The sequence below is a fragment of the Oncorhynchus mykiss genome, chromosome 29, assembly GCF_057628025.1.
Source record: "Oncorhynchus mykiss isolate SJ-2025 chromosome 29, ASM5762802v1, whole genome shotgun sequence".
NCBI classification, from domain to species: Eukaryota; Metazoa; Chordata; class Actinopteri; order Salmoniformes; family Salmonidae; genus Oncorhynchus; species Oncorhynchus mykiss.
The window spans coordinates 12,883,339-12,911,258 of record NC_143050.1 but is presented as its reverse complement, the minus strand read 5'-3'; the positions used below and the strand labels follow the sequence as shown (position 1 = coordinate 12,911,258).

The 27,920-nt window shown below is 46.7% G+C and overlaps 1 pseudogene; it reads left to right on the top strand.

Moving 5' to 3' along the window:
- Nucleotides 1-63: 63 nt before the first annotated feature.
- Nucleotides 64-27,920, top strand: LOC149970352 (rab proteins geranylgeranyltransferase component A 2-like; annotated as a pseudogene).

The window sequence follows — 27,920 nt, the reverse complement described above, 5'->3', positions numbered from 1 at the left end:
GGGTCCACTGGGAAACATGGACCAAACTAAGGCTGAATGCCAATGCGATAGCGATGGGCACTGATGGCAGGTAACATGGCTAGTATACCACTGGTTGGAAGTGAGGTGTTTCTCAATGCTGATGCATTGTCTCAGTTATGTTATCACCTAAAACCTCTCATCTCCTGCAGTATTAAGGGCTATTGGATGTAACGAGCTATAACCCTAATAGAAACACCATCCCTTTGTCATCACTGTGTTGTTGACTGTACGCTTGTTTATGTGTAACTGTGTTGTTGTTCATGTTGCACTGCTTTGCTTTATCTTGGCCAGGTTGTAAATGAGAACTTGTTCTCAACTGGCCTAGCTGGTTAAATAAAGGTGAAAAAATAAATAAATCAAATCAAATCAAATCATATTTTATTGGTCACACACACATGGTTAGCAGATGTTAATGTGAGTGTAGCGAGAAGCACAAGCATTTCACTACACTCACATTAACATCTGCTAACCATATGTATGTGACCAATGAAATGTGATTTGATTTGATGATGAAGGGATGGTGTTTCTATTAGTTTACATATAGCTAGTTACATCTTTACTAATCTGATATTAATCATGTTTATGTTGAGAAAATACATGGGATTAATTTTACTTAATCAAGGTGTATGTGTGATTTGTTGTTTAATGTGATGAGAGACTTTCCGTCTCATCTACTGTCACATGATACAGTGCACATATTGCTCAACATGGCTGCTGACAACCTACCATCCGAATTGTTATCATATTCGAGAAAGATGAGAAACTGTTATTGTTTTGCCAGTGGTGTTTCAATCATTTTCTTGAGAACGGTGCAGCTGAAATTGGCGATGGTTCAAGAATCTTGTCTTTCGTCCAGAAGGGCTGCTAGCATTAGCTAGCAGTAGTTGTTGACGTTAGCATAATGTTAGAACATATGAGTAGGGCATATCTAACAACGTGTACCATTTGAATATAAAACTAACTAACGACAGCAAGTCATCTAATTTTCTAAATGCGTAATATTTGTTTTACAACGTTTGGCTCACCATTTCAACATGGATAGCTAGCAAGATAGTGTCATCTTCATCAGAATATTGAATATTGATGTCAACAGGTGGAGACTGGTGGGAAGAGCTATAGGAGGACGGACCCAATGTGATGGCTGTAATGGAATAAATGGAATGGTATCAAACATATTAAAACCACATGTTTGACTCCATTCCACTTATAGCATCCTAGCCATTATTAGAAGCCCATCCTCCTATAGCTCCTCCCACCAGCCTGCACAGATGTCAACATCTGTGTAATGCTAGCTAATGTTAGATAGCTATCAGCTTTCATTATGAATTATCGCTATCATGTCCCTGTTTGATTGGAAGATGGGTAGCTAACTAACCTAAACAACCAACAGTTGCACATGGCACACAAGGTAAACACAGCCAAATAGCTAGCTAGCATTAATTAAAGGCAATGGCCACCCTCAGTTCAGAGAAGCATGCAGTGTCATTGTATTGCCAGCCTAGGCTACTGTTGGGTAGAGAAATATAAAACATATTTTAGCCAATTAAATGAACAATTGTCTGGCCAACCCCCACATAGATGATCTAATCTAATTGTTAGAAATCCTAGCAAGACAATACAGGATAAGACATTTCATATTTCATTATCAGGTTCGTCAGAATAGAAATTGTGGCTCATTTTCAGCCACAGATTAGTCTAATCAATGTGATGCCATCATACACAAAAAAAATATGACCGTTTAGATGCCTATTGCTATAATTCAACACTATGATTGATTGTGTACAAATGGAATATCTCTGGCCCACTTCTGGTTTTGCTGGTGCAAAACTTTAAGCCAGCTGGTCCCCAGACTGTGGGTGACAAGACTGCACTGATGACCCAGTCTATTTCAGTGCAGGCAGTGTTCTGTGTCAAGGTTGGTCAGACAAGTGTGTTTTCCAGGTTCCCCAGCCTCTGCACACAAACCCAAGACAAACAATGTCTGTGGACAGGGAACAGTTGTTCATGAATATTGTGGCCCCCTAATGACATGGTTTTTCCATCTGCTGGCCCTTTACCTGTGTGAGGCAGGGTGTTCCTGTTGGTTGCACCCCGTCAGTATCCAATTCACACACACCTCACGTACACCGTGGGTTGGCGCAGAGTGGCGCAGGGGACCTCGGGTCTACGTGGATAATTCTCTGTTGGACGTCTGTACATTTGGTGTCTGAAAGTTTCTTAAATGGAGTCGATGCAATTGTTGTGTTGCTGTCCTAATTCTTCTCTCTACAAATATTTGGCCCATTTGTTTTTGCTGTTGTAATTGTCAACATTTGACCTATATATTTTTTTAATCAACATAGCATCCCTGGGCCATTGCTTCTCTTTTGTCCAGTCGTTAGTTTAATGTGAAATGGTATCATCAGAGGCAAATTTATTGTGTTCACGTTCCTGAGACGGCAGTGACTGAGATGCACAATTTACTCCCGATCTCACAGTAGAACTGGTCTTGTGCAGAGTCTTAACTCGCTGAGCCATTCCCTGCTGTTGTGTTAATGTAACTATCCATCTTGGTGGGACCTCCACAGTCACTGCCAGGAAGGACGTCCATTAACAGGACATGTGATTGTGGAACAGAGCCAACAATCACCATCTTTACTAGTTGACACATCTCTGACTTGGTCTTAGACTTCTTGCTTATTCGTCAGGTTTAAAAAACAAATTGTCTAGTGACACAACACAAAACAAAATGGCGTCACTGGTTTATCGTCACCTTGCATTGTACGCTGCTTGTAAAAAATAAATATGGGAAGACTATAAACTTTGAAGACCTCATAGTTAGACGAAATAGAATGGGCCAAAGTTCATTTTAATCTGAATGTCCTAGAATCAGCAGCAACACTGACAGACTGCTGAATAGGCTACGTCTGTACATTCGGCCCGGGACGATTCCAGTATCGCGATACTCGTTAGCTAGTATCACGGCAAGGAAACAAAACACGTATCGGATGTAACTTTTTTAGGGAAAGTTAGAAACAACATTTGTTGTCATCATCCAGAGTCACATTTATGTATTTTACAAGCTGTAGCACACAATATTTTACATAAAGCAAAAGAGTTGTAGAGAGACTGCGTCGCGTTTAAATTTTTGCCACCGAAAGAATATCATGATACTGGTATCTTCCTGCCTCTACTGTACATTAATTTGCTTCTATATGGATGACATCACTATAATCAGTGAATTAATCGTTTTTTCTCACACTTCGTCTCATCTCTTCTGCTTCTGCTATCTCTTCTCTGCTAGCCTCTTCTGCCTTCCCATGTTGCTCCCTGTTTGCTGCTCGCCTCTTCTGCCTTCCCATGTTGCTGCCTGTTTGCTGCTAGCCTCTTCTGCCTTCCCATGCTGCTCCCTGTTTGCTGCTAGTCTCTTCTGCCTTCCCATGCTGCTCCCTGTTTGCTGCTAGCCTCTTCTGCCTTCCCATGCTGCTCCCTGTTTGCGGCGAGCCTCTTCTGCCTTCCCATGTTGCTCTCTGTTTGCTGCTAGCCTCTTCTGCCTTCCCATGCTGCTCCCTGTTTGCTGCTAGCCTCTTCTGCCTTCCCATGTTGCTCTCTGTTTGCTGCTAGCCTCTTCTGCCTTCCCATGCTGCTCCCTGTTTGCTGCGAGCCTCTTCTGCCTTCCCATGTTGCTCTCTGTTTGCTGTGAGCCTCTTCTGTCTTCCCAAGCTCTCTCAGCCAGACTATAAATAACACGTCAAATGACTTTCAAGGTGGAGAGAGAGAGAGAATCCATTTTGGAATGTTCTCTGAAATGAAGAGTGATTTATGATTTCATACAATTCCTGCTGAAAGCATTTCTGGCTTTGCTCGGTCATCAAAGTCCTGCCGGCCAGATCTATTATTTATGAGGTTTGTGGCATCAGTGCTTTAAGGCAGCTAGGTAGTGTTTGTCTTTAGCAAATATGATGTGGAAAAAAATCAATACCAGACACGATAAAAGGCATTAAAAGATGGCATCTGAGAATATTTACACTTTTTAAAGACATCTCAAGAATGGCCTGGTGGGTAGAGATGTACAACCATGTTGTTTTCCCCCACAGGGTAGTTCATTGAGAAAGAGTTGGTTTTCTAGCTGTGTCTACTTTCATTGTTCTCTTTGCTTTTGCAACATTGATAGGGGTGGCCACTGGATAACTTTACTCCATGTTCCTGCATCGTCTTTGGCGATGCAACCACAGCCTACAGCTGTGTACGTCTTCTGTAGTCTATAGGCCTAATGTAGAAATGGTGATAGTGATTGGACCGTGTAGGCTATGTGGAAGGTGTGCATGGGACAGTGTGTTACAGTGTAAACCTCTGGCTTTCTGTTGGGGCTGGGAGAGCAAATCAAATCAAATCCAATTTGTCACATACACATGGTTAACAGATGTTAATGCGAGCGTAGCAAAATGCTTGTGCTTCTAGTTCCGACCATGCAGTAATAACCAACGGGTAATCTAACCTAACAATTCCACAACAACTACCTTATACACACAAGTGTAAAGGAATGAAGAATATGTACATAAAGATATATGAATGAGTGATGGTACAGAACGGCATAGGCAAGATGCAGTAGATGGTATAGAGTACAGTATATACATATGAGATGAGTAATCTAGGGTATGTAAACATAAAAGTGGAGATGCTCTCTGTTAAACAGTGTAAACCTCTGGCTTTCTGATTGGGCTGAGAGATGCTCTCTGTTAAACAGTGTGAACCTCTGGCTTTCTGATTGGGCTGAGAGATGCTCTCTGTTAAACAGTGTAAACCTCTGGCTTTCTGTTGGGGCTGAGAGATGCTCTCTGTTAAACACTGTGAACCTCTGGCTTTCTGTTGGGGCTGAGAGATGCTCTCTGTTAAACAGTGTAAACCTCTGGCTTTCTGTTGGGGCTGGGAGATGCTCTCTGTTAAACAGTGTAAACCTCTGGCTTTCTGTTGGGGCTGAGAGATGCTCTCTGTTAAACAGTGTAAACCTCTGGCTTTCTGTTGGGGCTGAGAGATGCTCTCTGTTAAACAGTGTAAACCTCTGGCTTTCTGTTGGGGCTGAGAGATGCTCTCTGTTAAACAGTGTAAACCTCTGGCTTTCTGTTGGGGCTGGGAGATGCTCTCTGTTAAACAGTGTAAACCTCTGGCTTTCTGTTGGGGCTGAGAGATGCTCTCTGTTAAACAGTGTAAACCTCTGGCTTTCTGTTGGGGCTGAGAGATGCTCTCTGTTAAACAGTGTGAACCTCTGGCTTTCTGTTGGGGCTGAGAGATGCTCTCTGTTAAACAGTGTAAACCTCTGGCTTTCTGTTGGGGCTGAGAGATGCTCTCTGTTAAACAGTGTGAACCTCTGGCTTTCTGTTGGGGCTGAGAGATGCTCTCTGTTAAACACTGTGAACCTCTGGCTTTCTGATTGGGCTGAGAGATGCTCTCTGTTAAACAGTGTAAACCTCTGGCTTTCTGATTGGGCTGAGAGATGCTCTCTGTTAAACAGTGTAAACCTCTGGCTTTCTGTTGGGGCTGAGAGATGCTCTCTGTTAAACAGTGTAAACCTCTGGCTTTCTGTTGGGGCTGAGAGATGCTCTCTGTTAAACAGTGTAAACCTCTGGCTTTCTGTTGGGGCTGAGAGATGCTCTCTGTTAAACAGTGTAAACCTCTGGCTTTCTGTTGGGGATGAGAGATGCTCTCTGTTAAACAGTGTAAACCTCTGGCTTTCTGTTGGGGCTGAGAGATGCTCTCTGTTAAACAGTGTAAACCTCTGGCTTTCTGTTGGGGCTGAGAGATGCTCTCTGTTAAACAGTGTAAACCTCTGGCTTTCTGATTGGGCTGAGAGATGCTCTCTGTTAAACAGTGTAAACCTCTGGCTTTCTGTTGGGGCTGAGAGATGCTCTCTGTTAAACACTGTGAACCTCTGGCTTTCTGTTGGGGCTGAGAGATGCTCTCTGTTAAATAGTGTGAACCTCTGGCTTTCTGATTGGGCTGAGAGATGCTCTCTGTTAAACAGTGTAAACCTCTGGCTTTCTGTTGGGGCTGAGAGATGCTCTCTGTTAAACAGTGTGAACCTCTGGCTTTCTGATTGGGCTGAGAGATGCTCTCTGTTAAACACTGTGAACCTCTGGCTTTCTGTTGGGGCTGAGAGATGCTCTCTGTTAAACACTGTGAACCACTGGCTTTCTGTTGGGGCTGAGAGATGCTCTCTGTTAAACACTGTGAACCTCTGGCTTTCTGTTGGGGCTGAGAGATGCTCTCTGTTAAACACTGTGAACCTCTGGCTTTCTGTTGGGGCTGAGAGATGCTCTCTGTTAAACACTGTGAACCTCTGGCTTTCTGTTGGGCCTGAGAGATGCTATCTGTTAAACACTGTGAACCTCTGGCTTTCTGTTGGGGCTGAGAGATGCTCTCTGTTAAACACTGTGAACCTCTGGCTTTCTGATTGGGCTGGGAGATGCTCTCTGTTAAACACTGTGAACCTCTGGCTTTCTGTTGGGGCTGAGAGATGCTCTCTGTTAAACACTGTGAACCACTGGCTTTCTGTTGGGGCTGAGAGATGCTCTCTGTTAAACACTGTGAACCTCTGGCTTTCTGTTGGGGCTGAGAGATGCTCTCTGTTAAACACTGTGAACCTCTGGCTTTCTGTTGGGGCTGAGAGATGCTCTCTGTTAAACACTGTGAACCTCTGGCTTTCTGTTGGGCCTGAGAGATGCTATCTGTTAAACACTGTGAACCTCTGGCTTTCTGTTGGGGCTGAGAGATGCTCTCTGTTAAACACTGTGAACCTCTGGCTTTCTGTTGGGGCTGAGAGATGCTCTCTGTTAAACTGTGTGAACCTCTGGCTTTCTGTTGGGGCTGAGAGATGCTCAATTTTAAATGACACAGGGAGAGGTGGGGAAGTGGTGGCATGTACTTGAGAATAAATCACTTTCCCATTGTGTGTGTGAGATGGGGCGGTGCAAGGCCAGATGAGGAGGAAGAGGGATGGAGAGACCAGGCTGCCTTAGTGGCCTAATGGGGTTGTTTTCCGAGCTCTATCTGTGGCACTGCCTCTCAATCTCGCTTACCCTAACCCCTCTCTCTGGCTGCATTTACACAGGCAATCCAATTCAGATCTTTTGCCCAATTATTGGCAGAAGATCTGATCTGATTGGCCAAAAGACCATTTTGTGGAAAACTATCAGAATTAGGCTGCCTGGGTAAACGTAGTCTGTGGCCAGACTCCTCTGCCTCTGACTGGACATTTCACTCTTTGTCATCTCCAGGGAAAAGAAACCTCTCACTTGTTGAGATGGACACCAGGTGGATGTTTCCTTGGTGTGCTCCTCATCAGAGGCTACTGCTTTCTCCCCAGGGGGGGAAACGTAGTGCTATTCAAATAGAACTCATTTTATTTGAACCTTGTTCAACTGTCAACTTCAAATGGCCAAAAAGAATCATTCTAGACATTTCTCTCCCATTGACAATAGAATAAGCAATACACTCAAATAAATACTCATCACTAGTACCTGAATGAGCAGGCGCCGTTAACGCAGTGTGCTGCTTGTCAATGAGGTTGAATTGTAAAGCATTAATCAAATTGAATAAACCCTGCCATTCAGACAAAAGCCACACGGAGATATGGATTGAAGAGTTGAATCTTCGGTCTGACAATGGGTCTACTGTCTCTGTTCATTTCCAGGCCTCTCTGAGCCTGTCATTTCTGTTGCCTTCTCCCGTTTTGGAAAGAGGGTCTTGCATGTTGACAGGTGAGTCTGGGGGGGTGAGAGAACTGGGTAAGGATGATTATGAGGGGGTGAGCGAGCTGGGAATGGGTGAGGGAGCTGGGTAAGGGTGAGTCTGAGGGGGTGAGAGAGCTGGGTCAGGGAGAGTCTGAAGGGGTGAAGGAGCTGGGTCAGGGTGAGTCTGAGGGGGTTAGAGAGCTGGGTCAGGGAGAGTCTGAAGGGGTGAAGGAGCTGGGTCAGGGTGAGTCTGAGGGAGTGAGAGAGCTGGGTCAGGGAGAGTCTGAGGGGGTGAGAGAGCTGGGTCAGGGAGAGTCTGAGGGGGTGAGAGAGCTGGGTCAGGGAGAGTCTGAAGGGGTGAGAGAGCTGGGTCAGGGGGAGTCTGAGGGGGTTAGAGAGCTGGGTCAGGGAGAGTCTGAGGCGGTGAGAGAGCTGGGTCAGGGTGAGTCTGAAGGGGTGAAGGAGCTGGGTAGGGGTGAGGGAGCTGTGTTAAGTTATATTGGATTCCACTGGGGAGAGATGGTGCTCTGGTTAGGGGTTCATTCTGTGTGAGAATGAATTTAGATACAAATTCCAAATAACCTAGGCCAGGGCTCTCCAACCCTGTTCCTGGAGAGCTACCCTCCTGTAGGTTTTAACTCCAACCCTGTTCCTGGAGAGCTACCATCCTGTAGGTTTTAACTCCAACCCTGTTCCTGGAGAGCTACTGTCCTGTAGGTTTTAACTCCAACCCTGTTCCTGGAGAGCTACCCTCCTGTTGGTTTTAACTCCAACCCTGTTCCTGGAGAGCTACCGTCCTGTAGGTTTTAACTCCAACCCTGTTCCTGGAGATCTACCCTCCTGTAGGTTTTAACTCCAACCCTGTTCCTGGAGAGCTACCCTCCTGTAGGTTTTAACTCCAACCCTGTTCCTGGAGAGCTACCCTCCTGTAGGTTTTAACTCCAACCCTGTTCCTGGAGAGCTACCCTCCTGTAGGTTTTAACTCCAACCCTGTTCCTGGAGAGCTACCCTCCTGTAGGTTTTAACTCTAACCCTGTTCCTGGAGAGCTACCCTCCTGTAGGTTTTAACTACAACCCTGTTCCTGGAGCTCTACCCTCCTGTAGGTTTTAACTCCAACCCTGTTCCTGGAGATCTACCCTCCTGTAGGTTTTAACTCCAACCCTGTTCCTGGAGAGCTACCCTCCTGTAGGTTTTAACTACAACCCCAGTTGTAACTAACCTGATTCAGCTTATCAACCAGCTAATTATTAGAATCAGGCGTGCTAGAATAGTGTACTGCGTACTGGAGTGAATTGTCTGTATACTTGTTCATTAAAATAGATTTATTGATAAGTTAAATGTGCATGATTGTGTACAAGGTATGAAAAATGACATGATCCCAATTCCTACAATGCTCAATCCTACAGGAGAAAGTAGTATGCCGGAAACTGGGCCAGCTTCACTGCTGCCCTGGATCGAGGAGTACAAAGTGAGTCTAGCTGTGTTCGTTCCTCTAGATGTAGCACGTCCTCACAAAGCATTACATGATCTCATTTATCCAATGTGACTAATTGGAGGTGTGAATATGTAATGGTCTGTCTGCTTTGACCTTTCACAAAACAATGTGTTAACGGTGATTGTCCTGAGGGTTATTGTGAGAGACTTTGGCATAAGGATGTGTGTCTGTGTCTGTGTCATGTGTGTGTGCGTGTGTGTGTGCCAGTGTGTGTGCGTGTGTTTATTTTATTATTTTATTTTACCTTTATTTAACCAGGTAGGCAAGTTGAGAACAAGTTCTCATTTACAATTGCGACCTGGCCAAGATAAAGCAAAGCAGTTCGACAGATACAACGACACAGAGTTACACATGGAGTAAAACAAACATACAGTCAATAATACAGTATAAACAAGTCTATATACAATGTGAGCAAATGAGGTGAGAAGGGAGGTAAAGGCAAAAAAGGCCATGGTGGCAAGGTAAATACAATATAGCAAGTAAAACACTGGAATGGTAGTTTTGCAATGGAAGAATGTGCGAAGTAGAAATAAAAATAATGGGGTGCAAAGGAGCAAAATAAATAAATGAATTAAATACAGTTGGGAAAGAGGTAGTTGTTTTGGCTAAATTATAGGTGGGCTATGTACAGGTGCAGTAATCTGTGAGCTGCTCTGACAGTTGGTGCTTAAAGCTAGTGAGGGAGATAAGTGTTTCCAGTTTCAGAGATTTTTGTAGTTCGTTCCAGTCATTGGCAGCAGAGAACTGGAAAGAGAGGTGGCCAAAGAGAGAATTGGTTTTGGGGGTGACTAGAGAGATATACCTGCTGGAGCGTGTGCTACAGGTGGGAGATGCTATGGTGACCAGCGAGCTGAGATAAGGGGGGACTTTACATAGCAGGGTCTTGTAGATGACATGGAGCCAGTGGGTTTGGCGACGAGTATGAAGCGAGGGCCAGCCAACGAGAGCGTATAGGTCGCAATGGTGGGTAGTATATGGGGCTTTGGTGACAAAACGGATTGCACTGTGATAGACTGCATCCAATTTGTTGAGTAGGGTATTGGAGGCTATTTTGTAAACGAAATCGCCAAAGTCGAGGATTGGTAGGATGGTCAGTTTTACAAGGGTATGGTTGGCAGCATGAGTGAAGGATGCTTTGTTGCGAAATAGGAAGCCAATTCTAGATTTAACTTTGGATTGGAGATGTTTGATATGGGTCTGGAAGGAGAGTTTACAGTCTAACCAGACACCTAAGTATTTGTAGTTGTCCACGTATTCTAAGTCAGAGCCGTCCAGAGTAGTGATGTTGGATAGGCAGGTAGGTGCAGGTAGCGATCGGTTGAAGAGCATGCATTTAGTTTTACTTGTATTTAAGAGCAATTGGAGGCCACGGAAGGAGAGTTGTATGGCATTGAAGCTTGCCTGGAGGGTTGTTAACACAGTGTCCAAAGAAGGGCCGGAAGTATACAGAATGGTGTCGTCTGCGTAGAGGTGGATCAGAGACTCACCAGCAGCAAGAGCGACCTCATTGATGTATACAGAGAAGAGAGTCGGTCCAAGAATTGAACCCTGTGGCACCCCCATAGAGACTGCCAGAGGTCCGGACAACAGACCCTCCGATTTGACACACTGAACTCTATCAGAGAAGTAGTTGGTGAACCAGGCGAGGCAATCATTTGAGAAACCAAGACTGTTGAGTCTGCCGATGAGGATGTGGTGATTGACAGAGTCGAAAGCCTTGGCCAGATCAATGAATACGGCTGCACAGTAATGTTTCTTATCGATGGCGGTTAAGATATCGTTTAGGACCTTGAGCGTGGCTGAGGTGCACCCATGACCAGCTCTGAAACCAGATTGCATAGCAGAGAAGGTATGGTGAGATTCGAAATGGTCGGTAATCTGTTTGTTGACTTGGCTTTCGAAGACCTTAGAAAGGCATGGTAGGATAGATATAGGTCTGTAGCAGTTTGGGTCAAGAGTGTCCCCCCCTTTGAAGAGGGGGATGACCGCAGCTGCTTTCCAATCTTTGGGAATCTCAGACGACATGAAAGAGAGGTTGAACAGGCTAGTAATAGGGGTGGCAACAATTTCGGCAGATAATTTTAGAAAGAAAGGGTCCAGATTGTCTAGCCCGGCTGATTTGTAGGGGTCCAGATTTTGCAGCTCTTTCAGAACATCAGCTGAATGGATTTGGGAGAAGGAGAAATGGGGGAGGCTTGGGCGAGTTGCTGTTGGGGGTGCAGTGCTGTTGACAGGGGTAGGAGTAGCCAGGTGGAAAGCATGGCCAGCAGTAGAAAAATGCTTATTGAAATTTTCAATTATGGTGGATTTATCAGTGGTGACAGTGTTTCCTATCTTCAGTGCATTGGGCAGCTGGGAGGAGGTGTTCTTATTCTCCATGGACTTTACAGTGTCCCAGAACTTTTTTGAGTTAGTGTTGCAAGAAGCAAATTTCTGCTTGAAAAAGCTAGCCTTGGCTTTTCTAACTGCCTGTGTGTAATGGTTTCTAGCTTCCCTGAACAGCTGCATATCACGGGGGCTGTTCGATGCTAATGCAGAACGCCATAGGATGTTTTTGTGTTGGTTAAGGGCAGTCAGGTCTGGGGAGAACCAAGGGCTATATCTGTTCCTGGTTTTAAATTTCTTGAATGGGGCATGTTTATTTAAGATGGTTAGGAAGGCATTTAAAAAAAATATCCAGGCATCCTCTACTGACGGGATGAGGTCAATATCCTTCCAGGATACCCCGGCCAGGTCGATTAGAAAGGCCTGCTCGCTGAAGTGTTTCAGGGAGCGTTTTACAGTGATGAGAGGAGGACGTTTGACCGCTGACCCATTACGGATGCAGGCAATGAGGCAGTGATCGCTGAGATCTTGGTTGAAGACAGCAGAGGTGTATTTAGAGGGGAAGTTGGTTAGGATGATATCTATGAGGGTGCCCGTGTTTAAGGCTTTGGGGAGGTACCTGGTAGGTTCATTGATAATTTGTGTGAGATTGAGGGCATCAAGTTTAGATTGTAGGATGGCTGGGGTGTTAAGCATGTTCCAGTTTAGGTCGCCTAGCAGCACGAGCTCTGAAGATAGATGGGGGGCAATCAGTTCACATATGGTGTCCAGAGCACAGCTGGGGGCAGAGGGTGGTCTATAGCAGGCGGCAACGGTGAGAGACTTGTTTTTAGAGAGGTGGATTTTTAAAAGTAGAAGTTCAAATTGTTTGGGTACAGACCTGGATAGTAGGACAGAACTCTGCAGGCTATCTTTGCAGTAGATTGCAACACCGCCCCCTTTGGCAGTTCTATCTTGTCTGAAAATGTTGTAGTTTGGAATTAAAATGTCTGAATTTTTGGTGGTCTTCCTAAGCCAGGATTCAGACACAGCTAGAACATCCGGGTTGGCAGAGTGTGCTAAAGCAGTGAATAGAACAAACTTAGGGAGGAGGCTTCTAATGTTAACATGCATGAAACCAAGGCTATTACGGTTACAGAAGTCGTCAAAAGAGAGCGCCTGGGGAATAGGAGTGGAGCTAGGCACTGCAGGGCCTGGATTCACCTCTACATCGCCAGAGGAACATAGGAGGAGTAGAATAAGGGTGCGGCTAAAAGCAATAAGAATTGGTCGTCTAGAACGTCTGGAACAGAGAGTAAAAGGAGGTTTCTGGGGGCGATAAAATAGCATCAAGGTATAATGTACAGACAAAGGTAAGGTAGGATGTGAATACAGTGGATGTAAACCTAGGTATTGAGTGATGAAAAGAGAGATATTGTCTCTAGAAACATCATTGAAACCAGGAGATGTCATTGCATGTGTGGGTGGTGGAACTAATAGGTTGGATAAGGTATAGTGAGCAGGACTAGAGGCTCTACAGTGAAATAAGCCAATAAACACTAACCAGAACAGCAATGGACAAGACATATTGACATTAAGGAGAGGCATGCTTAGTCGAGTGATCAAAAGGGTCCAGTGAGTGGAGAGGTTGGTTGAGGGTCACGGCGATTTAGACAGCTAGCCAGGCCATCGGTAGCAAGCTAGCATAGGATGGAGGTATGTTGTTAGCCACCTCTTGCGTTCGGTTCCGTGTGGTAGAGGGGATTAATCCAAATCACACAACAACAAAAATAAGAACAATAGATATAGTTATAGAGGCCCGAGAAGAAAACATAATAATAATAAAAATAAATAAATTGTCCGATTGTCTATTCAGATAACAGCCGGTAAGACAGCTAACGGTTAGCGGGCCGCAGATGGGCGTTCAGGTAACGTCGCGACGGAGGAGCCAGCCGGATCTCCTTCAGGTAGATAACGTCTGCAGTCCAGTTGTGAAGGCCCGGTGGGGCTCCGCGTAGGCAGTAAAACGGGTCCGGATAGGTGACTGCAGCCCAGGAGTGAATGATGGAACTCAGGAGTGATTGACGGAGCTGGCTAGCACCGGAATAATTGATGTTTGCTCCGGAATCGACGAAAGCCGATTGTCACACGGATAGCAGCTAGCTAGCTGTGAGATCCGGGTATGAATGTCCAGAGAGCAGTTGAAATCCAGGGACATGGAGAGAAAAATTGGTCCGGTATGTTCCGTTCCGAGCCGCGCTGCGCCGTACAAAACTGGCGATAGATTTTCGATAGATTTTCGAGCTAAAGGATAGCTGATGACCACAAACCGTGGTTAGCTGAATACTAACGATTTGCCAGTAAAGAAGCTAACTAGCTTCTGATTAGCTTCTGGATTAGCTTCTGGGCTAGCTCCTGGCTAGCTTCTGGCTAGTTTCTGGCTAGCTTCTTGGAGTTTCTGGCTAGCTTCTTGGAGGATTACAGATCTGAGGTAAATAATACTTTTTTATAAATATAATTTGGTGAGGCGGGTTGCAGGAGAGTGTTTTGAAGATGAGTTGATGGAAAATAAAAATAAAATGTATGTGAAAAAAGTTGTAAATATATATATATACAGGACACGACAAGACGAGGACAAAAGACGTCTGAACTGCTATGCGATCTTGGAGTTGAGATGGATGTAGAATGTGTGTGTGTGTCTGCAAGTGTGTGTCTGGACAAGAGTGTGTGTCTGTGTGTCTGTGTTAGTGTGTGTGTGTGTGCGTGCGTGCGTGTGTGTGTGTGTGTGTGTGTCTGCAAGTGTGTGTCTGGGCAAGAGTGTGTGTCTGTGTTAGTGTGTGTGTGTGTGCGTGTTATATTGTGTGTCCACTTGGATGTCTCCTGTTGTCAGCAGGCAGGCCAGAGTTATGACTGTTGTCAGCAGGCCAGAGTTATGACTGTTGTCAGCAGGCAGGTCAGAGTTATGACTGTTGTCAGCAGGCCAGTTATGACTGTTGTCAGCAGGCCAGAGTTATGACTGTTGTCAGCAGGCCAGAGTTGTGACTGTTGTCAGCAGGCCAGAGTTATGACTGTTGTCAGCAGGCCAGAGTTATGACTGTTGTAAGCAGGCAAGCCAGAGTTATGACTGTTGTCAGCAGGCCAGAGCTATGACTGTTGTCAGCAGGCCAGAGTTATGACTGTTGTCAGCAGGCCAGAGTTATGACTGTTGTCAGCAGGCAGGCCAGAGTTATGACTGTTGTCAGCAGGCCAGAGTTATGACTGTTGTCAGCAGGCAGGTCAGAGTTATGACTGTTGTCAGCAGGCCAGTTATGACTGTTGTCAGCAGGCCAGAGTTATGACTGTTGTCAGCAGGCCAGAGTTATGACTGTTGTCAGCAGGCCAGAGTTATGACTGTTGTCAGCAGGCCAGAGTTATGACTGTTGTCAGCAGGCAGGCCAGAGTTATGACTGTTGTCAGCAGGCCAGAGTTATGACTGTTGTCAGCAGGCAGGCCAGAGTTATGACTGTTGTCAGCAGGCCAGAGTTATGACTGTTGTCAGCAGGCAGGCCAGAGTTATGACTGTTGTCAGCAGGCAGGCCAGAGTTATGACTGTTGTCAGCAGGCAGGCCAGAGTTATGACTGTTGTCAGCAGGCAGGCCAGAGTTATGACTGTTGTCAGCAGGCAGGCCAGAGTTATGACTGTTGTCAGCAGGCAGGCCAGAGTTATGACTGTTGTCAGCAGGCAGGCCAGAGTTACGACTGTTGTCAGCAGGCAGGCCAGAGTTATGAGGCTGTGCAGGAGGACTGGGAGGAGAAGCTGGAGGAGGGAGAGGAGGCCCTGGCCCTGAGCTCTGAGGTCAATCTCTAACCGACAGCTGTTCTGCTACGCCAGGTAGGTACCACTGAAGATACGTGACAGGTCAACACACAAACACACACACACACACACACACACACACACACACAAACACACACACACACACACACACACACACACACACACACACACACACACACACACACACATGGGACAAACCTCGACCCTGACTACTCTTTTCGTGTCATTTTCCATCAATCTCTTTGATGAGGGCTTCATTTAGAATAGAGGACTATAGAAATCTCCAACTAAAATAATTAGCCTACACAGCACTGCCGACAGTCATTCTAGTTGTGTCCACCACTACAAACCTGTTTCATGTCCTCATAAGTTGTGCGTTGTGTGGGCAGTGAAGAGCCTGAGGAGGTGAAGGAACTCTATCGCTGAAGCTTGGTCCCTCCCTCAAACCCCAGACTCAGAGGGGGAGGTAGAGAGGTGTCTGGTAGAGAACAGCTCTGTGGAGGAGGAAAAGCCAGTGATGGTCAGTGATGAGGCATCTCCAGCCCCTGACCTGATGCTGGGGCAGAACAGACCCAACAGGAGGGAGAGGTGGCCCTCAGGCAGAACAGACCAAACAGGAGGGAGAGGTGGCCCCCAGGCAGAACAGACCCAACAGGAGGGAGAGGTGGCCCCCAGGCAGAACAGACCCAACAGGAGAGAGAGGTGGCCCCCAGGCAGAACAGACCCAACAGGAGGGAGAGGTGGCCCCCAGGCAGAACAGACCCAACAGGAGGGAGAGGTGGCCCCCAGGCAGAACAGACCCAACAGGAGGGAGAGGTGGCCACCCAGGCAGAACAGACCCAACAGGAGGGAGAGGTGGCCCTCAGGCAGAACAGACCCAACAGGAGGGAGAGGTGGCCCCCAGGCAGAACAGACCCAACAGGAGAGAGAGGTGGCCCCCAGGCAGAACAGACCCAACAGGAGGGAGAGGTGGCCCCCAGGCAGAACAGACCCAACAGGAGGGAGAGGTGGCCCCCAGGCAGAACAGACCCAACAGGAGGGAGAGGTGGCCACCCAGGCAGAACAGACCCAACAGGAGGGAGAGGTGGCCACCCAGGCAGAACAGACCCAACAGGAGGGAGGCGTGGCCCCCAGGCAGAACAGACCCAACAGGGGGAGAGGTGGCCCCCAGGCAGAACAGACCCAACAGGAGGGAGAGGTGGCCCCCAGGCAGAACAGACCCAACAGGAGGGAGAGGTGGCCCCCAGGCAGAACAGACCCAACAGGAGGGAGAGGTGGCCACCCAGGCAGAACAGACCCAACAGGAGGGAGAGGTGGCCACCCAGGCAGAACAGACCCAACAGGAGGGAGAGGTGGCAACCCAGGCAGAATAGACCCAACAGGAGGGAGAGGTGGCCCCCAGGCAGAACAGACCCAACAGGAGGGAGAGGTGGCCACCCAGGCAGAACAGACCCAACAGGAGGGAGAGGTGGCCACCCAGGCAGAACAGAACCAACAGGAGGGAGAGGTGGCCCCCAGGCAGAACAGACCCAACAGGAGGGAGAGGTGGCCCCCAGGCAGAACAGACCCAACAGGAGAGAGAGGTGGCCCCCAGGCAGAACAGACCCAACAGGAGGGAGAGGTGGCCCCCAGGCAGAACAGACCCAACAGGAGGGAGAGGTGGCCCCCAGGCAGAACAGACCCAACAGGAGGGAGAGGTGGCCACCCAGGCAGAACAGACCCAACAGGAGGGAGAGGTGGCCACCCAGGCAGAACAGACCCAACAGGAGGGAGAGGTGGCAACCCAGGCAGAATAGACCCAACAGGAGGGAGAGGTGGCCACCCAGGCAGAACAGACCCAACAGGAGGGAGAGGTGGCCCCCAGGCAGAACAGACCCAACAGGAGGGAGAGGTGGCCCCCCAGACAGAGGAGATCCAGGGGTGGAACAGGAGCAGGCCAGCCCCTCTCCAGCTGAGAGCCAACCAGAGGCCAAGAAAAATATCACCTATACTAAGATTGTTAAGGAGGGACGGAGATTCAACTTTGACCTCATGTCTAAGGTTGGTACGGTATATGGAGGAGTGAAACATTTATGATTCAATGACGGCGTGACTTGTGTGCAATGCTCCAAACTAACTGTGTAACTATTTTTCTGTGTAACCTAATGTTTGATTGACTGTAAGGTCACACAATTTTAAATAATACAGCGAGTATACACCGTGGCCAGTTTATTAGGTACCCCACCTCGTTCACAATAATGGCTCGCTCCTACAGAGAGTGAGTAATGTGGCCGTGGCTTGCTATATAGAGCAGAAAGACAGGCATTGAGACATTTAGTTACTGTTTGATTGAGCGTTCGAATGGGAAAAACAGGTGTCCTAAGTGACTTTGAGCGTTGTATGATCGTCGGCGCCAGGCGCACCGGTTCCAGTATCTCCGAAACGGACGGCATCCTGGGCTTTTCACACACGACAGTGTCTAGGGTTTACAGAGAACGGTGTGACAAACAAAAAAACATCCAGTCAGTGGCAGCCTTCTGGGTGAAAACAGCTCCTTGATGAGAGGTGGAAGGACAACAGAAAAACATCCAGTCAGCGGCAGCCTTCTGGGTGAAAACAGCTCCTTGATGAGAGGTGTAAGGACAACAGAAAAACATCCAGTCAGCGGCAGCCTTCTGGGTGAAAACAGCTCCTTGATGAGAGGTGGAAGGACAACAGAAAAACATCCAGTCAGCGGCAGCCTTCTGGGTGAAAACAGCTCCTTGATGAGAGGTGGAAGGACAATGGCAAGAATCGTGCAAGCTAAAAGGCGGGCCACAAACAGAAAAATAATGGTGCAGTACAACAGTGGTGTGCAGAACAGCATCACGGAACACACAACTCATCGGCCCTGGTCAAGGATGGGCTATTGCAACCACACCGGGTTCCACTCCTATCAGCTAAAAACAAGAAGAAGTGGCTCCAGTGGGCAGGCGGTCACCAACACTGGACAACTGAGGAGTGGAAAAACATTGCCTGGTCTGACGAATCCCGGTTCCTGTTGTGTCATGCTGATGGTAGAGTCAGGATTTGGCATAAGCAGCATGAGTCCATGGCTCCAATCTGCTTGGTGTCAACAGTACAGGCTGGTGGCGGTGGTGTAATGGTGTGGGGAATGTTTTCCTGGCACATGTTAAGTCCCTTGATACCAATTGAGCAACGTTTCCATGCCCCATAGAATTCAGACTGTTCTGGAGGCACTATTGTGACCGTCCCCAGCTCATGTTCTCTCGTGGCTCATTGGTGGACCTCCTCATCAAGTCCAATGTCAGCCGATATGCAGAGTTTAAAAACTTCACCCGCATCCTCACCTACCGCAACAGGAAAGTGGATCAGGTAGAGTACACAACACACACACACACACACCCACACACACACACACACACACACACACACACACACACACACACACACACACACACACACACACACACACACACACACACACACACACACACACACACCACACACACACACACACACACACACACACACACACACACACACACACACACACACACACACACACACACACACACACACACACACACACAGATGTTGAGTTGAGATACAAGATCTAACAGATTTCGTTAACTTTCCAATTAATGTCAGATTAATGCTGTTGCACAAACAGCTATTTAATCTCTGAAGATAATATACAAATGTTGTTCAGTAATGTCTCTACATTTGATTTATTGAGTGGTGGTTATGAACATCGGTTTTTAATTTGAGTACTTCAATCACTCTGCTCAAGATAGCTGTCCCATATTTGACCACACTCACTTGTCCCTGTCTGCCCCGTCACCCCCCCCCCGCCCTGCTTTTTAATGTTCACACACCCTCACCATTCCATTCCCACTCATCCCCATTATCTCTAACTCTCTCACTCTTTCTCCCCCTATTTATCTATCTCGTGCTCTTTCTCCCTCTCTCTCCATTCTCCCCCTCTCTCTCCCCCTATCTCTCTCCTTTCTCCCTCTCACACCCTCTCTCTCCTTTCTCCCTCTCTCCTTTCTCTATCTCTCATTTCTCCCTCTCTATCTCTTGCACTCTCTCCCTCTCCTCTCTCTCCAGACCTCTCCCCTGGTATTCCCTGCTCTCCTCTCTCTCCAGACTTCTCTCCTCTGGTATTCCCTGCTCTCCTCTCTCTCCAGACTTCTCTTCCCTGGTATTCCCTGCTCTCCTCTCTCTCCAGACTTCTCTTCCCTGGTATTCCCTGCTCTTCTCTCTCTCCAGACTTCTCTCCCCTGGTATTCCCTGCTCTCCTCTCTCTCCAGACTTCTCTCCCCTGGTATTCCCTGCTCTCCTCTCTCTCCAGACTTCTCTCCCCTGGTATTCCCTGCTCTCCTGTCTCTCCAGACTTCTCAGAGCTTCTCCTTCTGGGACTTGCTACAGACCAAGAAGCTGACAGAGAACCTGCAGCATCTCTTCCTGCACACCATCGCCATGGTGACCCCAGAGGTCTGCACGGGGGAGGGCATGAGAGCAACGCAGCACTTCCTGTGTTGTCTGGGGCATTACAGCAACACGCCCTTCCTGTTCCCCCTCTACGGGCTGTGGGACATCCCTCAGTGCTTCTGCAGGTCAGTGGTTCCTTATGTCTGTGCTAAAGGTCTGTTGCAGACTAATATACACTGACATAGACTGACCAGGTGAATCCAGGTTAAAGCTATGATCCCTTATGGATGTCACTTGTTAAATCCACTTCAATCAGTGTATATGACAAAAGATTTAAGTGCCTTTGAACTGGGTATGTCAAGAACTGTAACACTGCTGGAATTTTCACGCTCAACAGTTTTCCGTGTGTATCAAGAATGGTCCACCACCCAAAGGACATCCAGTCAACTTTACACAACTGTGGGAAGCATTGGAGTCAACATGGGTCAGCATCTCTGTAGAATACTGTGGACACCTTGTCGAGTCCGTGCCCCCGACAAATGTTTGTTTTCTTTATTTTTAATTTAACCTTTATACAAGAATTGAGTCTGTTCCGAGAGCAAAATGGGCTGCAACTCAATATTAGGAAGGTGTTCCTAATGTTTTGTACACTCAGTGTATATACGGTGCATTCGGAAAGTATTCAGACCCCTTGACTTTTTCAACATTTTGTTGCGTTACAGCCTTATTCTAAATGTATTAAATCGTTTTTTTTCTTCCTCAATCTACACATAAGACCCCATAATGACAAAACAAAAACATGTTTTAGAAATGTAGCAAATTTAAAAATAATAATGCTTCACCTTAGGGATGGTGGCAGGTTTCCTCCAGATGTGACGCTTGGCGTTCAGGCCAAAGAATTCAATCTTGGTTTCATCAGACCAGAGAATCTTGTTTCTCATGGTCTGAGAGTCCTTTAGGTTCCTTTTGGCAAAGTCCAAGTTGGCTGTCATGTGCCTTTTACTGAGGAGTGGCTTACGTCTGGCCACTCTACCATACAGTCCTGATTGGTGAAGTGTTGCAGAGATGGTTGTCCGTCTAGAAGGTTCTCCCATCTCCACAGAGGAGCTCTAGAGCTCTGTCAGAGTGAAGAGTCCTGTCTGGTCCTGGTGTAACTCGGGCAGTTGTTGTTGCCATCCTGTACCTGTGATGTTTGTAGGTACCGATCCTGTGCAGGTGTTGTTACACGTGGTCTGCCACTGCGAGGACGATCAGCTATCCATCCTGTCTCCCTGTAGCGCTGTCTTAGGCGTCTCACAGTACGGACATTGCAATTTATTGCCCTGGCCACATCTGCAGTCCTCATGCCTCCTTGCAGTAAGCCTAAGGCACGTTCACACAGATGATTAGGGACCCTGGGCATCTTTCTTTTGGTATATTTCAGAGTCAGTAGAAAGGCCTCTTTATTGTCCTAAGTTTTCATAACTGTGACCTTAATTGCCTACCGTCTGTAAGCTGTTAGTGTCTTAATGACCGTTCCACAGATGCATGTTAAAAAATTGTTTATGGTTCACTGAACAAGCATGGGAAACAGTGTTTGAACCCTTTACTATGAAGATCTGTGTTATTTGGAAGGGGGAGAGAGAAAGCAATTGTATGGGGGGAGAGAGGGGGAGAGAGAGAGAGAGAGTGAGAGGATGAGAGAGAGAGAGTGAGCGAGAGGAAGGGGGAGAGAGTGAGAGGATGGGAGAGAGAAAGAGGTGGGGGGAGAGAGAGAGGGAGAGAGGATGAGAGAGAGAGGAGAGGAAGTGGGAGAGAGAGTGAGAGGATGAGACAGAGAGCGAGAGGAAGTGGAAGAGAGAGTGAGAGGATGAGAGCGAGAGAGAGCGAGAGGAAGGGGGAGAGAGAGAGAGGATGGGAGAGAGAGAGAGGAGGGGGAGAGAGAGAGGGAGAGAGGATGAGAGAGAGAGGAGAGGAAGTGGGAGAGAGAGTGAGAGGATGAGATAGAGAGCGAGATGAAGTGGGAGAGAGAGTGAGAGGATGAGAGCGAGAGAGAGCGAGAGGAAGGGGGAGAGAGAGAGAGGATGGGAGAGAGAGAGAGGAGGGGGGAGAGAGAGAGGGAGAGAGGATGAGAGAGAGAGGAGAGGAAGTGGGAGAGAGAGTGAGAGGATGAGACAGAGAGCGAGAGGAAGTGGGAGCGAGAGTGAGAGGATGAGAGCGAGAGAGAGCGAGAGGAAGGGGGAGAGAGAGAGAGAGAGGATGGGAGAGAGAGAAAGGATGGTAATACTACTGCAGGGGATAATGGCTCACAGCCAGACAATGCGAGAACAACTCCCCAGGGGCCGTGGATGCAGCTGGATATAGCCTTTTACACTTGCCCCGGGGTTGTGCATATGACTTTGGCTGCCTGCCTGCGTTTCCATTCTCTGACTGGGATATATCTACACCATGGAGGTGCCATGCGCTGAGTTGCATATGTGACAGAGTTGTTTTCTACGGCGGAGCAGCCTGGAGATAGGTCATGTTCTATTGAACACGCTGTACTGTCCAAGTCAGTGCCATGAAAACGATATACACTATATCTACAAAAGTATATGGACACCCCTTCAAATTAGTGTAGTCGGCTATTTCTGCCACACCCATTGCTGACCAGTGTATACAATTGAGCACATACAGCACTTTGAGATATCAGCTGATGTAAGAAGGGCTATATAAATACATTTGATTTGACGTAGCTTTTCAATCGCCATAGACAAACATTGGCAGTAGAATGACCTCAGATCTCAGTGACTTTCAACCTGGCACCGTCATAGGATACCGCCTTTCCAACCAGTCAGTTCATCAAATTTCTGCCCTGTTAGAGACGCCCCGGTCAACAGTAAGTGCTGTTCTTGTGAAGTGGAAACGTCTAGGAGCAACAGCGGCTCAGTTGCCAAGTGGTAAACCACACAAGCTCACAGAACGGGACCGCCGAGTGCTGAAGTGCGTAGCGCGTAAAAATCGTCTGTCCTCGGTTGAAACACTCACTACCGAGTTCCAAACTGCATCAGGAAGCTACGTCAGCAAAATAACTGCTCATCAAGAGCTTCATGAAATGGGTTTCCATGGCCGAGCAGCTGCACACAAGTCTAAGGTTGCCATGCTCTTTGGATCCTGGAGCAGTGTAAATGCAAATCACTCTTCCCCGGTCTGACGGACAAATCTGAGTTTGGCGGTTGCCAGGAAAACGCTACCTGCCCGAATGCATAATGCCAACTGTAAAGTTGGGTGGAGAACGAATAATGGTTTGGGGCTGTTTTTCATGGTTCGGGGTGGGCCCATTAGTTCCAGTTAAGGTACATCTTAATGCTACAGCATACAATGACATTCCTGATGATTCTGCGCTTCCAACTTTGTAGCAACAGTTTGGTGAAGACCCTTTCCTGTTTCAGCAAGACAATGTCTCTGTGCACAAAGCGAGGTCCATACAGGAATGGTTTGTCGGGATCGGTGTGGAATAACTTAACTGTCCTGCACAGAGCCTTGACCTCAACCCCATCGAACACCTTTAGGATAAATTGGAACGCCGACTGTGAGCCAGGCCTAATCACCCAGCATCAGTGCCCGACCTCACTAATGATCTTGTGGCTGAATTTAAGCAAGTCCCCGCAGCAATTTTCCAACATCCAGTGGAAAGGCATCCCAGAAGAGTGGAGGCTGTTATAGCAGCAAAGGGGGGGGACCAACTCCATATTCATGCCCATGATTTTGGAATGAGATGTTTGACAAGCAGGTGTCCATATACTTTTGACCATGTAGGGTATCTGGGATGCAATCGATTTGCATCCAACTAAATCCATCATAGAGAATGGCTGCACACCTCACATTTCAGAGGCGTATTAACAGACGTATACCAAGGGTATGACAAAACATTTATCTTTACTGCTCTAATTACGTTGGTAACCAGTTTATAATAGCAATAAAGCTCTGGGATTTGTGGTATATGGCCAATATACCACAGCTATGGGCTGTATCCAGGCACTCCGCGTTGCGTCGTGCATAAGAACAGCCCTTAGCTGTGGTATATTGGCCATATACCAAAAGCCTATCGTGCCTTATTGCTTAATTGTATTATAATAAACTATTCAGAAAAAAAGTATTTGTTATAATGATGTAGTAATTAATAGAAAGTGATGAATACATATTAAGAGCCTCCAAATGGAGCCATGACATCTTCCTCCTCATCTGTGTTTACCTTTGGGGGTAGATGTAGAGACATAAGTCTATCATGTAGGATACAGAGGTTGGATTCATCTTCTACCTGACTTTTAGAATTTGAATAAAGCACCTCTGCTTGAGGCTCAGTCATTTGCATATTTGATTCCCACTCCTTCCTCTAATCTCCTTCCCTGACGTTCAGATAAGCAAGGTAAAGAGACGACACATGATCACACCTGTCTGTCACCGTCTCTCTCTCGCTCTCTGGTGTTTTCCCATTCTGGATTGCCATGTCTTTATTTTGTTCTACCGGTGATGAATAGGAATTGAGCTATTACTTTAATCTCCCTAGTTTTATATCTTAGATTAAAAACATCACAATGTCTCACCTTGACTTCAAACCTTGACTCTAGTCAGAAGGTCAGTTTTTTCTTAAATAGTGGAGGTAATTAAGGTTACAATAGTAGAAATGGAAGGAAGAAGAAAATGTTGGAGGTAGAGTGAGAGAGAATAAACAAAATAGAGGTAGCGAGTCAGATGGAGAAGGGAGAACAATATCTGAGCTAGAGAGTGGTGTTTGGAGGGATCATCCATCAACGTGATACCTGCTTGCAGGTGATGGATGGATAGATGGCTGTGCAAACTCAATAATTCTCACTCTCTCAGGTTATTCACAGATCAGCGAGCAGCACTGCTAATAAAGTGATGAAATGCTTTTGTGTCCTCGCCTGGATTATTCCTCAAGTTTTGACAGGGAAGACTTTTTAATTTCTAAATAACCTTTGGCGCATTGACTGCCGTAGTCCGTATTCTGCCTATGCCCCTAGTACCGTTCCATGACTTGGGGACCGTTATTCATTTAACCTGAAAAAGCATTTGGCCGTGACACGCTTTGATTTGCATGCAGCATTGCCACGCTCCAATCAGACAGCAGGCAGAATGAAACCGATTGAGAGGATGGGGAAAAGCATTCATTAATACAGATGATTGTTTGTCGAGCATTCAGTTTTTTTCTACTCATGGAGCAATAAACATAATTTAACCCACAGGATTTAATTATGTGCAGAAGGCCTCACCATGCGGCATGGCTCTTTGTTTGTCTTTTAATTATTGGCCAACCATTAGCCCCCCACTCTGACACCCAGCTCCCCAGATTACAGCAGAATTTGCCGGCAATGATCTTGACAGGTCTTCTTGACAGGTCTGTGTACACATCGTAGTTTACTTTGTTTAAATCAAAATCAAATCAAATCAAATGTATTTATATAGCCGTTCGTACATCAGCTGATATCTCAAAGTGCTGTACAGAAATGCAGCCTAAAACCCCAAACAGCAAGCAATGCAGGTGTTGAAGCACGTTGGCTCGGAAAAACTCCCTAGAAAGGCCAAAACCTAGGAAGAAACCTAGAGAGGAACCAGGCTATGAGGGGTGGCCAGTCCTCTTCTGGCTGTGCCGGGCGGAGATTATAACAGAACATGGCCAAGATGTTAAAATGTTCATAAATTACCAGCATGGTCAAATAATAGGTCTGGGACAGGTAGCACGTCCAGTGAACAGGTCAGGATTCCATAGCCGCAGGCAGAACAGTTGAAACTGGAGCAGCAGCATGGCCAGGTGGACTGGGGACAGTAAGGAGTCATCATGCCAGGTAGTCCTGAGGCATGGTCCTAGGTCTCAGGTCCTCGGAGAGAGAGAAAGAAAGAGAGAAAGAGAGAATTAGATAAAGCAAACTTAAATTCACACAGGACACCGGATAAGACAGGAGAAGTACTCCAGATATAACAAACTGACTCTAGCCCCCCGGCACATAAACTACTGCAGCATAAATACTGAGGCTGAGACAGGAGGGGTCAGGAGACACTGTGGCCCCATCCGATGACACCCCCGGACAGGGCCAAACAGGAAGGATATAACCCCACCCACTTTGCCAAAGCATAGCCCCCACACCACTAGAGGGATATCTTCAACCACCAACTTACCATCCTGAGACAAGGCCGAGTATAGCCCACGAAGATCTCCGCCACGGCACAACCCAAGGGGGACGCCAACCCAGACAGGAAGATCACATTAGTGACTCAACCAACTCAAGTGACGCACCCCTCCTAGGGACGGCATGAAAGAGCACCAGTAAGCCAGCCCCTGTAATTGGGTTAGAGGCAGAGAATACCACTACACTTAATCATATGACCCACTGAAGAGATGAGTCTTCAGTAAAGACTTAAAGGTTGAGACCGAGTTTGCGTCTCTCACATGGGTAGGCAGACCATTCCATTAAAATGGGGCTCTATAGGAGAAAGCCCTGCCTCCAGCTGTTTGCTTAGAAATTCTAGGGACAATTAGGAGGCCTGCGTCTTGTGACCGTAGCGTACGTGTAGGTATGTGCGGCAGGACCAAATCAGAGAGATATGTAGGAGCAAGCCCATGTAAATGCTTTGCAGTTTAGCAGTAAAACCTTGAAATCAGCCCATGCCTTGACAGGAAGCCAGTGTAGGGAGGCTAGCACTGGAGTAATATGATCAAATTTTTGGGTTATAGTCAGGATTCTAGCAGCCGTATTTAACACTAACGGAAGTCTATTCAGTGCTTTATCCAGGTAGCCGGAAAGTAGAGCATTGCAGTAGTCTAACCTAGAAGTAACAAAAGCATGGATTAATTTTCCTGCATCATTTTTGGACAGAAAGTTTAAGATTTTTGCAATGTTACGTAGATGGAAAAAAGCTGTCTTTGAAACAGTCTTGATAGGTTCGTCAAAAGAGAGATCAGGGTCCAGAGTAACGCAGAGGTCCTTCACAGTTTTATTTGAGACGACTGTACAACCATTAAGATTAATTGTCAGATTCAACAGAAAATCTCTTTGTTTCTTGGGACCTAGAACAAGCATCTCTGTTTTGTCCAAGTTTAAAAGTAGAACATTTGCAGCGATCCACTTCCTTATGTCTGAAACACATTCTTCTAGCGAGGGCAATTTTGGGGCTTCACCATGTTTCATTGAAATGTACAGCTGTGTGTCATCCGCATAGCAGTGAAAGTTAACATTATGTTTTCGAATGACATCCCCAAGAGGTAAAATATATAGTGAAAACAATAGTGGTCCTAAAACGGAACCTTGAGGAACAAATCAAACGAAATTTACAGTTGATTTGTCAGAGGACAAACCATTCACAGAGACACACTGATATCTTTCCGACAGATTAGATCTAAACCAGGCCATATCTTATCTTTGTAGACCAATTTGGGTTTCCAATCTCTCCAAAAGAATGTGGTGATCGATGGTATCAAAAGCAGCACTAAGGTCTAGGAGCACGAGGACAGATGCAGAGCCTCGGTCTGATGCTATTAAAAGGTCATTTACCACCTTCACAAGTGCAGTCTCAGTGCTATGATGGGGTCTAAAACTAGACTGAAGCATTTCGTATACATTGTTTGTCTTCAGGAATGCAGTGAGTTGCTGCGCAACAGCTTTTTCAAAAATGTTTGAGAGGAATGGAAGATTCGATATAGGCCGATCGTTTTTATATTTTCTGGGTCAAGGTTTGGCTTTTTCAAGAGAGGCTTTATTACTGCCACTTTTAGTGAGTTTGGTACACATCCGGAGAATAGAGAGCCGTTTATTATGTTCAACATAGGAGGGCCAAGCACAGGAAGCAGCTCTTTCAGTAGTTTAGTTGGAATAAGGTCCAGTATGCAGCTTGAAGGTTTAGTGGCCATGATTATTTTCATCATTGTGTCAAGAGATATAGTACTAAAACACTTGCGTGTCTCTCTTGATCCTAGGTCCTTGCAGAGTTGTGCAGACTCAGGACAACATAGCTTTGAAGGAATAGTCCGTAATTTGCTTTCTAATAATCATGATCTTTTTCTCAAAGAAGTTCATGAATTTATTACTGCTGAAGTGAAAGCCATCCTCACTTTAGCGTGTTCTTGACATGGTGAGGATTTAGTGTCCACAAACCCTCTGACATCCTCCCAGGACCTACTAA